Source organism: Alexandromys fortis, unplaced genomic scaffold, assembly GCF_014885135.2.
Source record: "Alexandromys fortis isolate MF-2015 unplaced genomic scaffold, M_Fortis_MF-2015_v1.1 scaffold_56, whole genome shotgun sequence".
Taxonomy (NCBI): Eukaryota; Metazoa; Chordata; class Mammalia; order Rodentia; family Cricetidae; genus Alexandromys; species Alexandromys fortis.
This window is the reverse complement of record NW_026067935.1, coordinates 8,082,280-8,097,461: the sequence shown is the minus strand read 5'-3', so window position 1 is coordinate 8,097,461 and position 15,182 is coordinate 8,082,280.

Sequence of the window (15,182 nt, the reverse complement as noted above, 5' to 3'; positions counted from 1 at the left end):
CCCAGGGGACAGGAAGATGGGGGCTGCTTCACGGGAATGAAGATTCTGCATAGGATAATGAGGTTTAGCATGCTGGTACACACTGGTCATCTCAGGACTCAGGAAGAGGCTAAAGCTGGAGGCCTTAGCCTCAAGGCCAGCCTGAGACACCTAGGGAGACCTTGGCTCAAACAATGGGTAGATAGACTATTTCAATATTTACACTCTGAGGACTGGATGGTAGGAAAACACTTGTCTTTGCTTCCCATTATCAGACCGTTTGTTCCTATAAGAGCAGAATTTTGAATATACAATAAAAACACTACAGTTTATGACATAAAAGAACCTGGCATCTGCGGTGTTTCAGGCAGCTGTTCGTGGGTACCATGTGGTGCAAGGGCATGCCTAGAACCAGGGCTTCCGTGATGCTGTGCCACACAGCACGCTTGAGAGCTGCTAGAGACAGCGCGGATCCACCATGGGTTTCTTTTGAATTTGAGTTGGTGCGTGTTCAGAAACCTTTTACTGTTGACATTTTTTTCAACCCCCCTCCCCACTGAGTTCTGCAATCCCTGTAGAATGATGACCCACAGTTTAAGAAGCCAGGATCTGGAACCTAAGTTCTCCTAAGTCCGTTCATTGGATTGTTGATTCAAGTGTTTGAAAGGTCCTAGTTGTTTTGAAAAAAAGTTTCCGATCAAGGATCACTTTATCCCATTTCACCAATAGAAAATCTAAAGGTCACAACTACTAACAGAATTCTCACATATAAAGTATTGGCGCTCTTTTGTTCTGTCCCAGTCCCAGTCAGAATGACAAAGTGAGCAGTGAGATGCTGACAGCAAGCCTCTCTTGTATCACCGACACTCGGGCTTTGGCTGTTTACGTGGTGGTGCCACCACTGACCCCGTAAGGCTAGATGCCAGAGCTCATGCTAAAGAGACCTGGGACCACTTGACCTCCAGAAGCTGAGGACAAAATCTTTAAAATCAACTGGCAATCTGAGTCAAAAGGAAGCTGAGGCTGACTGTGTTCTGCTCTCAGAGACAAGAGACAGAGAGATCTCGGGAGGGGCCGTGAGGAGATAAGCAAGTCTAACTAGTAATCCTCTTGACAGAAAAGAGGCACTTTCCCATGCACAACTCAAGTCCAAATGGATCAAAGACCTCAACATAAAGCCAGCCACACTGAGCCTTACAGAAGAGAAAGTGGGAAGTACACTTGAATGCATTGGCACAGGGAACCACTTCCTAAATAGAACCCCAGTAGCACAGACACTGAAAGAAACAATTAATAAATGGGACCTCCTGAAACTGAAAAGCTTCTGTAAAGTAAAGGACACGGTCAACAAGACAAAACGACAGCCTACAGAATGGGAAAAGATCTTCACTAACCCCACATCAGACAGAGGTCTGATCGCCAAAATATACAGAGATCTCAAGAAATTGGACACCAAAAGATAACAAAATCCAATTTAAAAAATGGAGTACAAACCTAAACAGAGAACTCTCAACAGAGAATCCTAAAATGGCTGAAGACACTTAAGGAAATGTTCAACATCCCTAGTCATCAGAGAAATGCAAATCAAAACAACTCTGAGAGTCCATCTTACACTTGTAAAAATGGCCAAGATCAAAAACACTGATGACAACTTATGCTGGAGAGGTTGTGGGGAAAAGGGAACACTTCTGCATTGCTGGTAGGAATGCAAGCTGGTACAACCCCTTTGGATATCAGTGTGGCGATTTCTCAGAAAATTATGAAACAACCTTCCTCAAGACCCAGCAATACCATCTTTGGATATATATCCAAAGGATGCTCAATCGTGCCACAAGGATGTGTGCTCAACTATGTTCATAACAGCATTTTTTGTCATATCCAGAACCTGGAAACAACCTAAATGCCCCTAGACTGAAGAATGGTTAAGAAAAATGTGGTACATTTACACAATGGAATACTACACAGCAGAAAAAAATAACGACAGCTTGAATTTTGCAGGAAAATGGATGGAGCTAGAAAACATTGTTGGGCCCTAAAGCCCCACCAAGGAGGGGGTCGCCCCAAGAGACACTCACAGCACGGTTGATGCAATAGCAAGAGGAATTTTTATTCTGCCACAGCAGAGGTCCCTCAGCCTCGAGAGGAGAAGGACGCCTGCTTTGTCCATTACAAGCTCTTTTAAAGGAAAAAACCACAAATTTAGGGAGGGGGTAGTACAGAATCAAAGGGAAAGTCCAAAAATCATTTGTCAACTGTTTTGACTAGTTCATACAATGGTCAGCTAACTCTACTTGATCAATGTTATGGCGGTTACAAGGAGGAACACCTGCAGGTCGTCTCACCCCAGTTCCAGGGTCCGGGTCTATTGAAGAAAGACTACAATGGGGATGGAAAGTACTCAAAGCTCCCGTGCACGCGTGGTTGGTTACCAGGGTCCTGGTTCCCAGGAAGGGGGGTGCAGTAATGCTAAGGTGCCTCTTAGTCTTTCAACATTATTTTGAGTGAGGTAACCCAGACACAGAAAGACAATTATCACATGTACTCACTCATAGGTGGTTTTTAAACATAAAGCAAAGAAAACCAGCCTACAAACCACAATCCCAGAGAACTTAGACAACAATATGGACACTAAGAGAGACTTACATAGATCTAATCTACATGGGAAATAGAAAAAGACAAGATCTCCTGAGTAAATTGGGAGCATGGGAACCTTGGGGGAGGGTTGAAGGGCGGAAGGGAGAGGCAGGGAGGGGAGCAGAGAGAAATGTAGAGCTCAATAAATGTCAATTTAAAAAAAAAAAAGGAAAAGAGACACTTTCACCCTCTACTGACCCAGAGAGAATCACTACCCACTGCTGCCACCCACTTCCCCTTTCCCACTGGATGGAACTCAGCGGATGGAAAAACCAGAAAAGGGGAAACAACGGATGAGAACGTGAAGGTGTCGCTGCCATCAGAACTAAGCATCCTGCTCTTCATGTATCTCAGACAGTTCACACCGCACACACACCACACACTTGAGAGGTCTGCAAACACTCAGATGTAGAGTGACCTCTAACACGGGTGGTGGTGGCGCACACCTTTAATCCCAGCACTCAGGAGGCAGAGGCAGGCGGATCTCTGTGAGTTTGAGGCCAGCTTGGTCTACAGAGCTAGTTCCAGGACAGCTAGGACTATTACACAGAGAAATCCTGTCTCGGAAAAACAACACAACAACAAAAACAAACAAACAAACCAGAGTGACCTCTGCATTTTCAGTGATACCCTTATGGGGAGAAAAGAATTTGAAAAACCTTGTCTTTTGCCAAATCCCAGCAGTCAGAAGACTAGCGGGGAGGCTGTTTGGAATTCAAGGTTAACATGACCTACATAGTGGTCTTGTTTTATTTAAAAATTTTTTGAAACAGGGTCTCGTTATGTAGCTCTGACTGGCCTGGAACTCTGTATGTAGGCAGACCAGGCTATCCTCAAACTCACAGAGACCAGCCTGCCTCTGTCTCCAGAGTACTGCAATTACAGGCATGTGCCATCAATCCTGGCTTACATGGTGATTTTTAAGACAGTGTGGGCTACTGAGTGAGATTTTTATCTCCAACAAAACAGGAGCTCAGGGGCATCTTGTTTGGTAAAAGTACTCGCCATGAGCAAAGGACTTGAATTCGGATTCTAAGAACTCACATAAGAACTCAAGTGCAAAGGGGCTTTTACTCAGCTGTGAAGAGGGATTCTGGGGTGTGGACTATTCCTTTACACTGTGTGAATATATGCCACTGTGATTGGTTTAATAAAGAAGCTGACAGACCAATAGCTAGGTAGGATAAGGTTAGGTGATTGAACCAGACTAAGAGGACTCTGGGAAGAAGAGGGTGGATTTCTCAGGAGTTATGAGGCAATGCAGAGAGAAGCAAGGTGAACTTGCCGCATTGAGAAAAGGTACCACTACCATCACATGGCAGAACATAGATAAGAAAGATGGGCTAACTCAAGAGAAGCTCAAGCTAGCAGCCGAACATTCATAATTAATATAAGTCTCTGTATGATTATTCGGGAGTGGGCTGGTGGAACAGAAAATTCCGTCTACACTGGGTATCACTCCCATGGTGCTTTGCAAACAGAAACTGCTGCTCAGAGCCAAAGAGGCCTGGGTTCCCAGTGTGTTGAGTTCAGGGCGGCTGGAGGCTGTTTATTCAGGTAACAATGACGGACGGACTGGAAAGAATAACACAGTCTATATTTTAAATGGGTTTTTATAAGGAGATGAACTACGACAGAGGCACACCTCCGACAGTCTTGTTTTGCCTTTTTTTTTAATTATTCAAATATTCCACTAAGTTTTCAAGGTGAGTCTAAAGCCTTTGTCCCTAGGCTATTCCCTGTGGGAGCTTTGTCTTCTCCTTCCAGTCACCTGTAATTCCCCACTCACCAGACAGCAAGGACACTGGCAGATGAGAACTCTGATGACAGACTTCTGCCTACAGTAGACAGGGAACGCTCACGTCACAAAAAGACAACCTGGTTTAAAATGAACAAAGGATCTGAACAGACATTGTAACAATGTACACATGACAAGTAAGCTCCTTGTGTCTGTCCTATGATGTCATCAATCATATGGAAATGCAGATCAAACATATGCACACATACCTATCTGAGTATTGGTAGATAATGTTATGTTCATCTACTTCAAAGCAACTAAGGAGATATTAGTGTTTGAGGGGCAGTGACACACAGTTATCTATAGCCAGAGACAGACATCTGAGTTGTTTTGTTTGTGGTCTTTTTGAGATGGGGATCTTGTTAAGTAGCCTAGGGTATCCTTCAACTCACGCCCCCAAGACTAGGGCCACAGAAGAGCCATGTTTTGTGCATGGGGGAGGAGACAGTGAAACTACAGAGTCCCCCTCCTTGCTAGGCACTTACCCTTTGCTTGGATGTCCTGAGCGTGTATACAGATACACACCTACATTACACACCGGTAGTGTGCCACACAGGGGTGACATGTTAACATCTTGTGCCGAGTGAGTGAACCTTACATCATTTTGTTGTTATTTGAGGTTTTAGTTTATTTGGCTTTTTAAAATTGATTTTTATTGAGCTCTACCGTTTTCTCTGCTCCCTTCCCTGCCTCTTCCCTCCCCTCCAACCCTCTCCCAAGGTTCCCATGCTCCCAATTTACTCAGGAGATCTTGTCTTTTTCTACTTCCCATGTAGATTAGATCCATGTATGTCTCTCGTAGAGTCCTCATTGTTGTCTAGGTTCTCTGGGATTGTGATTTGTGTTTGCTTTATGTGAATATTAAGTCTTTAAATGCCTAGACATTTAGATATTGTGTTGCGAGAGCTGCTTCTGAACAAAGGCTACTGTCTCATTTGACAGGCCCTTGTGACGGAATGGCACTGTGGTGATTGCTGGTCTTGTGCTCTGTAACCAAATGACACCCTAAGGCACACTTGGGTGTGCCACTGCTGGCCTCTTGACTAAATGGTCCCAGACTGATGAGCTCTTTGGAGTTCTTGGCTCCGCTTTTTATAGACACTCGTTTCTTTTTATGGACTGCTAACGTATTTACCACCGCTCAGTATTAGCTGCCTCGGGCTGTGCCTCCCACTTCTCTCTAACTCTCTGCAGCTAAGCCAGCATTTGTTCTGGCGCCCACATCACTGGTGACATTTTCAGTCTGTGGAATCCTAGCACCACAGCCATGCTTTTTCTTTTGTTGTTTTTGAGACAAGGTTTCCCTTAGCCCAAGATTGCCTCAAACTTTATCTGTAGCTGAGGCTGACTCTGAACTCCTGATCCCCCTGCCTCTACCTAAGTGTCGGGGAGCAGACAGGTGTGCCACAATGGCCAGCACCATGTTTTGGCAATTCCAATTTTAGAAGAGTTTCTTGTTTAAGTTTAGAAAAAAAAAATATTCTTTCCAGGACAAAAGTGAACCAAAAGAGCAGGGCCAGGAAGCAGGACCTCAGCAGGAGCCCGGGGAGCCCTATTCTCAGCCTTCTGCTCCTAGGCTAATCTGTTTCACTTTGGCCTCTGCAGGCAGCCTGTCTAGGTCCTTAAGTGGGTGGTGCTTATGTCAACTCAGTTCCAATTGTCTGCGGAGAACAAAGAGCGGCCAATACCCAAGCGAGAGATTCAGCCTCCTTGGGCTTGAGACTGGCTGCCGTCTGTGGTCCAGCCAGCTATGCCTGGGGGAATGAGGTCAAATAGCAAGAAAATGGCTGCTGGGCCATCCTTGGGAAAGAGACAGACTAGAAAAGGAAGGGAAGAAATGGCTAAACCCCAGGCATAGACTCCAGATAATCATACTATTCGACTGCTTTATCTAAAATAAATACAGTCTTTGTGAGGCCTTGGGGTGCTCCCTGTGAGCAAACACAAGTTCTGGGGCCAGTGTTCTATTTCACTTACTTTTGTTTTCCCTAGGTCTTGGCTGTTTATTCCTGATTCCTTTATTATTTTAGGCAGATGTAACACGATGCCATGACATTTGATCTTTTTAAATGTACTTCTGGGTCAGGTGTGGTGCCGTGTACCTGTAATCCTGGCACCTGCAAGGTGGAGACAGAAAGATCAGAAATTCAAATTCATCCTCAGCTATATAGCCAGTTTAAGGCCAGCCTGGGCTACATGAGCTCCTGTCTCAAACAAAATATCAACCTTTAAAAAGATTACTTTAGAGAGTAAAGAGACAGCTCAGTTTGTAAAGCAGCTACATCGAAACCATAAGTGTCTTAGTTTAACAAGAGGAAGGCGACCTTGGCGGGTGGGAGCCAAGGGGTACCACAAAGTCACGCCATGGAACAGAGCTCCTGTGGGAGGTTTACGGGGGGAGGGGTGCAGAGGCGGCCTCTGAGCAAGAGAAGAAGGAAGGGGGGCCGGGAAGGGTTTGCCTTCTAGAAGGGGATATAGCGCATGCGCACATAGGGAGTCCTCTACTTGGTGGCTGCGGCTGCTCCAGTGTCACGTGTTGACTGCTGTTGATGATGTGGGGACAAGGCGGTCGATCTCGGTGTCCTCTGAAACTTGGGGGTTGATGTGTACAAAGCTTGAGGTGGGATAGGTGAACCCAGCGAGGGAGGCCCTCAAGCTTAGCAGCTGCAGGAACAGACGTTGGGAGAGAAGGACCTGATCCCTGATGGACAGGAGTCGGCCCGTGGTCAGTAAAGTTCCACAGAGGGAACAGAGATGACAGAGTAAGTGGGTATGTGATCAGGGAGAGATGAGGGTTTGTGTGAGAGACTTGCCCTTAGAACCGGCCGTCCATGCATGAGCTCCAAAGGCAAGATAGAGATTGCGTGGGGAGAGCCCAGTGCGGGGAGCCCGGAGCCTGAGAAGAGCCAGAGGCAGGAGCTTTACCCAATCAAGGTGAAGTTCCTGTGATAGTTTGACAAGAGTGGGATTTTTTTTTTTGTCTTGTTTTGTTTTTTGAGACAGGGTTTCTCTGTAGCTTTGGAGCCTGTTCTGCTCATGTAGACCGGGCTGGCCTCGAACTCACAGAAGTCCTTCAGCCTCTGCCTCCCAAGTGCTAGGATTAAAGGCATGCGCCACTGCCCCCACTTGACTGGAGTGGTTAGTTTGTTCTATCTTTTCTGATGACTGGGGATGTTATGGAATACAAAAATGCCCAGGAATGCTGAGGACTTTGGATAGGGTTTGGGAAATTATAGGATCTGAATTCAGGACTTGTTTGACTGGAGGGAGGTGGGGATTCCCAATCGGGGAAAGCCTCCACCTACCCTGAGAGCATGTCCACCAAGACCAGGAGGTACCTAACTCCACTGGCTGTGGGCATGTGGATAAAGTCAATTCCTGGGAAAGAGCCTCTAACCTGGTGAGCAGGAGAAGGAAGGCTGTGGTATCTGGAGTTGGGGTCTGACATTTGACAGGTTTTATAAGAGGCAGCAATAGTCCCTAAGAAATATAAGGCCTAGAGGCAGGCAGATTTCTGTGATTTCGAGGCCTGCCTGGTCTACAAGAGCTACTTCCAGGACAGGCTCCAAAGCTACAGAGAAACTCTGTCTCAAAAAAAGAAAAAAAAAAAAGTAAGACTGTAAGTCTTCAGGGGTGGGCTGCAGCTGGGCCTCTACAAAGTGACAAGCTTGGCTCATAGGTGAAAGAGCTGGTTTAGATAGGGCGGAATTGTCAAGTGTCAGGGGTGACACTGAGGGCGTGGGTTTTAGTGCAAGGATGCCCTGAGATGGGGGAGGTGAGTCTGGGCCTTGGAAGCCTGCTGTTCTAGGTGCCTTGTCAGCTCAGTTATCTCCCCTAGAGATGATGGAGTTGTCGTCTGGTGGGACTGGCAGAGGACCATCCTCATAGCTGTGGGGAGGCTTTCATCATGGCCATGATTTGATCTGAGTTGGTTATGGGGTCCATAACCTTCTGCGGTAAACAATCCACACTCTTTCCAGGTGGCAGCGTGGGACAGGAGGATATGAAAAGCCTATTTGGAGTCTGTGTAAATGTTTAGTGATTGTGGTTGTATCATGGAAGGCATGGTGATTAGTGGTGTGGGCAGGGAGGGCCTGTGCTGGGCCACCTCAGTATCTGACACTACGGCACAGACCTGTCCTGTGAAAAGGAGCAACCATCTGTGCAAGTATAGGTGGCCTGCGGCGATGCGTCCTCGTGTGTGTGTGTGTGTGAGGGATGGGGCAGTAGCCTCTAAGGTGTCAGTGGAAGAGCGAGATGGGAAATAATCTGAGATATTTGAGGGGTGGGCAAGACTGGAAAGTGAGTGTGGCATCTTCTACTAGCGCCACCTGGAGAGAGAGAACCTGGCAAGAGGCAGAGTTTGTAAGTCTTTATAAATTAAGAGACAGGACAGGTTGTGAGAGGAGAAAATAGTGGTGGGTGACCCAAAATTTAGTTTCTTTGATTCACGAACGAGGAGCTTAGCAGCTATAAAGCGTGTATGCAGGGTGCCCATCCCTGGGTGGTAAGGCCTATTTTTTGACAGGTATGAAAAGGAAGGTCCCAGTTGGGGGCCTGGGACCCCAAGGGCATATCCCTCTTTTTTTGTTACATAGAGGGAGAATGGCTTAGTTCAGTCTGGGAGATGTAGTGCTAGGGTTGGAGGCGAGGGCCTGATGGGGCTTCTGGATGGGCTTAGTAATGGGAGTGAGAAGGGGTTCATGTGAGGGGAGAGAAGAGGTTCCTGGGAGGGGCGGGAAGGGCTGGCCTTTTAGAGGGGGGTATAGCGCATGCGCATAGGGAGTGCTCTATTTAGTGACTGCAGCCAACTTGACCTGCTAGGTCCTGAGAGCAGGACAGTGTAAATGTCTGAATGCTAAAAATAAGGCCCTGAGTTTGGTCCAGAACATACATAACAAACTTGATGCACCTGTAATTCTAGCTCTGGGCGGTGGAGACAGAACTCTTGAGGCTCACTGACCAGTTAGTTAGCTTAGCCAAACTGGCAATCCTCTAGTTCTAGTGAGAGACTTTGTCTCAAAAACAAAACAAAATAAAAACAAAACAAACCCACCAAAGTGGAGTAGCCAGGAGTAGTGGTGTATGTTTTTAATCCTAGTACTTGAGAGGCAGAGGCAGGCATGTCTGTGCAAGTTTGAGGCTAGCCTGGTCTACATAGTGAATTCCAGGACAGCCAGGGCTTCATAGTGAAACCCTGACTTGAAAAAATACAGGGAACCCTGATTGCTCTTCGGGCTGACGAGGGAGGGGGACTTGATTGGGGGAGGGGGAAGGGAAATGGGAGGCGGTGGCGGGGAGGAGGCAGAAATCTTAATAAATAAATAAATAAATAAAACAAAGGAAAAGAAAAGAAAAAATAAACAGAGTGGACAGCTCCTGAGGTCGACTTCTGGTTTCCATGTACACATACAAATACAGGCATAAGCACAAACATAGCATGTACAAGCATGTACTAAACACACACACACACTGGCCTGTAACTTGCAGCCCTCCGGCCCCAGCCTCCCAAGAGCTGGGATTATAGGCCTGCACCGCCACAGCCAGCAGTGAGCAACTCAGATCCATCGTCACTTGCTCATTTCCAGAGTCTTTTCACCCCTCCAAAGGGAATCTTTCCACTCAGCCAAGTCCCTGCCCCTGTTTCCTTCCCCTGGCCTCTGGCAACTGGCAATCTACTTTCTGTTTCTATACTTTAGCCCAGCATGGGATGACTAATAAACAGAACCATATGATTTGGAGCTTGTGTGTAGATTATTTCAGTATAAAGTCTGCGAGTTCCACATACGGCTGTATCTGAGTATGATTCTAACAGATAGGGTTTGCTCCTTTCCCCAGACACGGTCTCACTATGTAGGCCTGGCTGACCTGGAACTCACACTGTAGACCAGGCTAGCCTTGAACTCACAGAGATCTGCCTGCCTCTGTCTCCTAAGGACTGGAATTAAAGGCGTGAGCCTCCATGCTTGCCTGGATATGCTACATTTTATCTATTCTTTTTTATTATTTGATATTGCAATATAATTATATCATAGCCCCTTTTTCTTTCTTCCCTTCAAACTTTCCCATATACTCCTCCTTGATCTCTTTCAAATTCATGGCCTCTTATGAACATATATATACATATGTGTATATACATATATGCACAAAACAATGAGAAATATATCATATGCATTCCTAATATATTGTATATTTATTATATTCCTAATACATAACATGTATTACTTATACATTATATTCTTAATATATTATCATACATACTAGGAATGAATATGATATATACATATGTAATAAATCGTTATATATATTCTTACATACACCCTAATCAGTCTGTACAGTGTCACTCATGTATGTTTTCAGGGCTGACCGTCTGTTATTGACAGACATCCCAGGAGCATGTCTCCCACCCTCAGCCTTCCTCAGCTGCCTGCGGCTCTCTGTGTAGGGTGAGGCCTGGTCTTCCCCGTCCACTTTGACATGCCTGTTATTGTTTTAGTTTTCAGCTCATCTTTGGGCAGCCATGTTGGTGAGACTATGGGTGTCGCTTCTGACAGTCCCAAGAGACACAATCTCACAGCCACCTCCCCGATCCTCGGGCTCTTGCAGTCCTTCTGCCCCCTCTCTTGCAATGTTCCCCGAGTCTTGGGTACAGAAGTTATTTTGTAGATTTATCCATTAGAACTGGGCTTATTTTTTTTAACTCTTCATTTTGATTAGCTGTGGCTTTCTGTAATGGTCTGCATCCACTGCGAGGAGAAGTTTCCTTGATGAGGGACATGAACCGCATTTACATCTGAAGATCTGGAGCCAGATGCCTCTGATGAGAGAGAACACCTGACGTTAATCTTTCTGGGACCGGGCTACCTCACTCAGTGTGATCTTTCATAGTTCCACCAGTCACTGGGTTAGACCCTGGAGAGGGATGGGAGAGGGCTGGCTGGGTGGAGAGGCTGGATGCAGAGCAGCAGATCTCAGCGGGGGCAGGTAAGGTGGTTCCTGTAGGAGCCACTCTCTCTTCATTTCTTGGGAGACATTTAGGTTATCTTCTTCCTGGCCTTTACAAGTGCTGCTATGATCATTCATACAAGGTTTTGTAGAAACGATTTCCTTTCTTTAAAAATCTCTGAAGTGCAGGGTGTGACATCTGCAATCCCAGTGCTCAAGAGGCCGCAGGAGGAAGATGATTGCAAATCCTGGGCCAGTCAGGGCTACAGTGTGATGCCCCTGCAAATCGTGGGCCAGTCGGGGCTACAGTGTGAGGCCCCTGCAAATCATGGGCCAGTCGGGGCTACAGTGTGAGGCCCCATTTCAAAACAACAAAGTAGCTCTGAAATACATACATAGGACCGAACTTGTTGGGCCACATGGTAATTCTATGTTTACCTCTATCATTGAGTCCCACTTCCAGTCATCCGTGTGTGTGTGTGTGTGTGTGTGTGTGTGTAGTTTGTTTGTTTGTTTGTTTGTTTGTTTGTTTTTCAAGACAGGGTTTCTCTTTGTAATCCTGGCTGTCCTGGAACTCACTCTGTAGAGCAAGCTGGCCTCCAACTCAGAGATCCACCTACCTCTGCCTCCCGAGTACTGGCATTAAAGGTGTGTGCCACCACTGCCTGGCTCAGTCATCCATATTTTAAAAATTATTTATTTAATGTGTATAGGCATTGTGTTTGCACGCATGTGCACAAACCAAGTACCTACCTGGTGCCCAGGAGGCCAGAAGAGGGCATCAGAGCACCTGGGACTGGAGTTACAGCACTTTACTGTCCATTTTTAACTGAATTTTATTATGTGCATGTATGTTTTGCCTTCATATGTGTGCACCATGTGCATGCCTGGTGCCCATTGAGGCCGGAAGAGGAAGTCAGATGCCGTGGGACTGGAGTTACAGCTGGTTATGAGCTGCCACTTGGTCTTGGAAATCAAACTGGTCAGTACTTTTATCTGCTGAGCCTGAATATCTTTTTCAGAAGCCTTGCTAGTGTGGATGAAGCGGTATCTCATTGTGACACTGAGTTTAAGTTTTTGTCTGATAACTAATCACACTGTGTATCTTTCCAGCTCCTTACTAACCATTTACATAGTTTCAAAAACAATGTACTTCTCACTGGCCTTTAATCCCAGAACTCAGGAGGCAGAGGCAGGCAGATCTCTGAGTTCGAGACCAGCCTGGTCTACAGAGCTAGTTCCAGGACAGGCTTTAAAACTACAGCGAAACTCTGTCTTGAAAAACCAAAAAAAAAAAAAAAAAAAAATGTACGTCTCACCATTTTGGTTTGAGGGTTTGAGATGAGGCCTCATGTAACCCTGGCTGGACTCGAGCTTTTATGTAACCAAAACGATCTCCTGACCCACTGTGCCTCTGCCTTCCGAGTACACAGACTACCTGGGTAAAGAAAAGCTTGTTTCAGTTTTTCTTCTGCCTGTTTCTATAATGTGTTGTCATTGTAAGAAACAGTACTTGAGACAGTCCAGACTCTGGGCTCTGATGAGTCGTATGACCAGTACTTCCCCTATGTTGTGGGGTCTTTATAGCGACCGGCTTCTTTAAAGGACAAAACTACTACTCTCTGCTTTTATGTGTTTCTCTATTAAATCTAAAAAAAATAAAAAAATGGCTGCCCAATTCAAGGTTCAAAGTTCTGTACCTTGGTCTTTATTGAAGAGGTTTATAATTTGAGCGCAGATACTTATGCTTTTTATAGCTGTTAGACAAATTTATGTGCGGCAACATCAGAAGTTCAGCTTCATTCTTTTGTGTGTGGTTATACTGAGGGGCCAGTGCTGTTTGTTGAAGCCTACTCTTTCCTCGTGGGATTGGCTGGCACCCTCATTGAAAAACACTCCTACTAAAGTCCCAGGGTTACCCAATACCAACCACATAACAACAAAAGCAACTGAACTTGATTAAGATCTGCACTATGAGCCGGTGCAGTCTGTGCTGTGTCTGCGCGAACCCTTGAGCTGCTGAGGCAGTCAGAGGATATATTTGAGGCCAGCCTCAGCTACATAGAGACTGTCACACACACACACACACACACACACACACACACACTTAGTAAAATCTGTTCTTTTGACACTAGGGGTCAAATTCAGGGTTTTGTGCATGCAAAGGAAACTCTCTTCCACAGGGTTCATCCCTAGCTTCTAAAGCTGGTTTTAGAAAGATCAACTAAAGCCAGGTGGTGGTGGCAGACGCCTTTAATCCCAGCACTCGGAGGCAGAGGCGGGAGGAGCAGAGTGGTCCATGAATTCAAGGCCAGTCTGGTCTATAGAGCAAGTTCCACCACAGCCAGGGCTACCCAGAGAAACCTGTCTCGGAACAAAACAAAACAAGAAAACATTACCTAGGGTTACCTAGGGCTGGAAATGTACTTTAATTCTCAAGGAAAAGCATTTGTAAGTTACCTCCAGAAAAGGTCTATGGCCTTTCCTTCCTTTCCTCCCAACTGCATGCCTGCATTGCAGCAGAGCGCCAGCCCGCCTCTTGCCCACCCCTCGCCCTACAGCCCCAGCATCAGCAACACTGCAAACAGGACCTCAGTAAATATCCCTCAGGTAAGGGAGACCACCCCACCCGTCACCACCTTTCCCTGGGGTGGTCCTCCTTCTAACTTAATCCTATCTCTAGGGGCAGATGTAGATTTTCTAAACAGGGTCTAATGAAACCTTGGCTGACCTGGAACTTGCTATTTAGACTGGGCTGACCAGTCCCTGCCTCTGCTGGGATTAAAGGTGTGGGCCATCACACTTGGCTAACGTTTTTGTTGTTGTTGTTGTTATTTGAAAAATCCAGGCCATGTTTTTTTGGCAATCTCACAGCCAGGAAACAAACTGAGATGTTCTGTTAAGGAAGACTGTAGGGCTGAAGGGATGGTTCGGGGCTTGATCAAATACTGCTCTTGCAGGGGACCGCAGTGACTCCCAACATCCCAGCTCCACGGAATCTGAGGCCCTCGTCCATCTGTCCAGCCTCTGTATGCACATACACAAAGCTCCCCCACCACACAACAACAATAATAACGGGCTGGAGAAGGTGGCTTAGTGGTTAGGAGTGTGTGCTGCTCTTCCAAGTTTGGTTTCTAGCACCCACATCAGGTAGCTCACAACTGCCCGGAATGTAACTCAGCAGCAGAGCATCCGTCCCGCAGATGAGAAACTCAGGATCTAAACCTCAGGAAGACACAGGCAAGAGACTAGAGGAGTTAAGGACTCATCACACTGCTTATATTTATTCTTGTGTTTTGGAATTTTTCTTTAACAACTTATGGGAAGGAGTGCAAGCATTCGCCATGGCGCATGTGGAGGTCAGAGGACAATTGTGGGACTCTGTTTTCTTCCACCAGGCAGGTCCCAGGGACTGGACACCGGCCATCAAGTCTGACATCCAGTATGCTTGCTCACTGACCAGAGAGGGAAGCGGGTCTCACTCTATAGTCCAGGTGGGACTAGAACCAGATATGAAGACCAGGCTGGTTTTAAACTTGTGCCAATCCTTCCAGCTCTGCTTTCCGAGACTGGGATTGCAGGGCATGTGCCACCACCCCAGGCTGTCATATTTTTAGAACAGTTCATAGGTTAAGACCAGTGACCAACCGGGCAGTGGTGGCACATGCCTTTAATCCCAGCACTTGGGAGGCAGAGGCAGGAGGGTCTCTGTGACTTCGAGGCCAGCCTGGTCTACAAGAGCTAGTTCTAGGACAGGCTCCAAAGCTACAGGCTCCCATCTCAGAAAAAAGCAAACAAAGACTTAGTGACCATGATAAATCTGGGA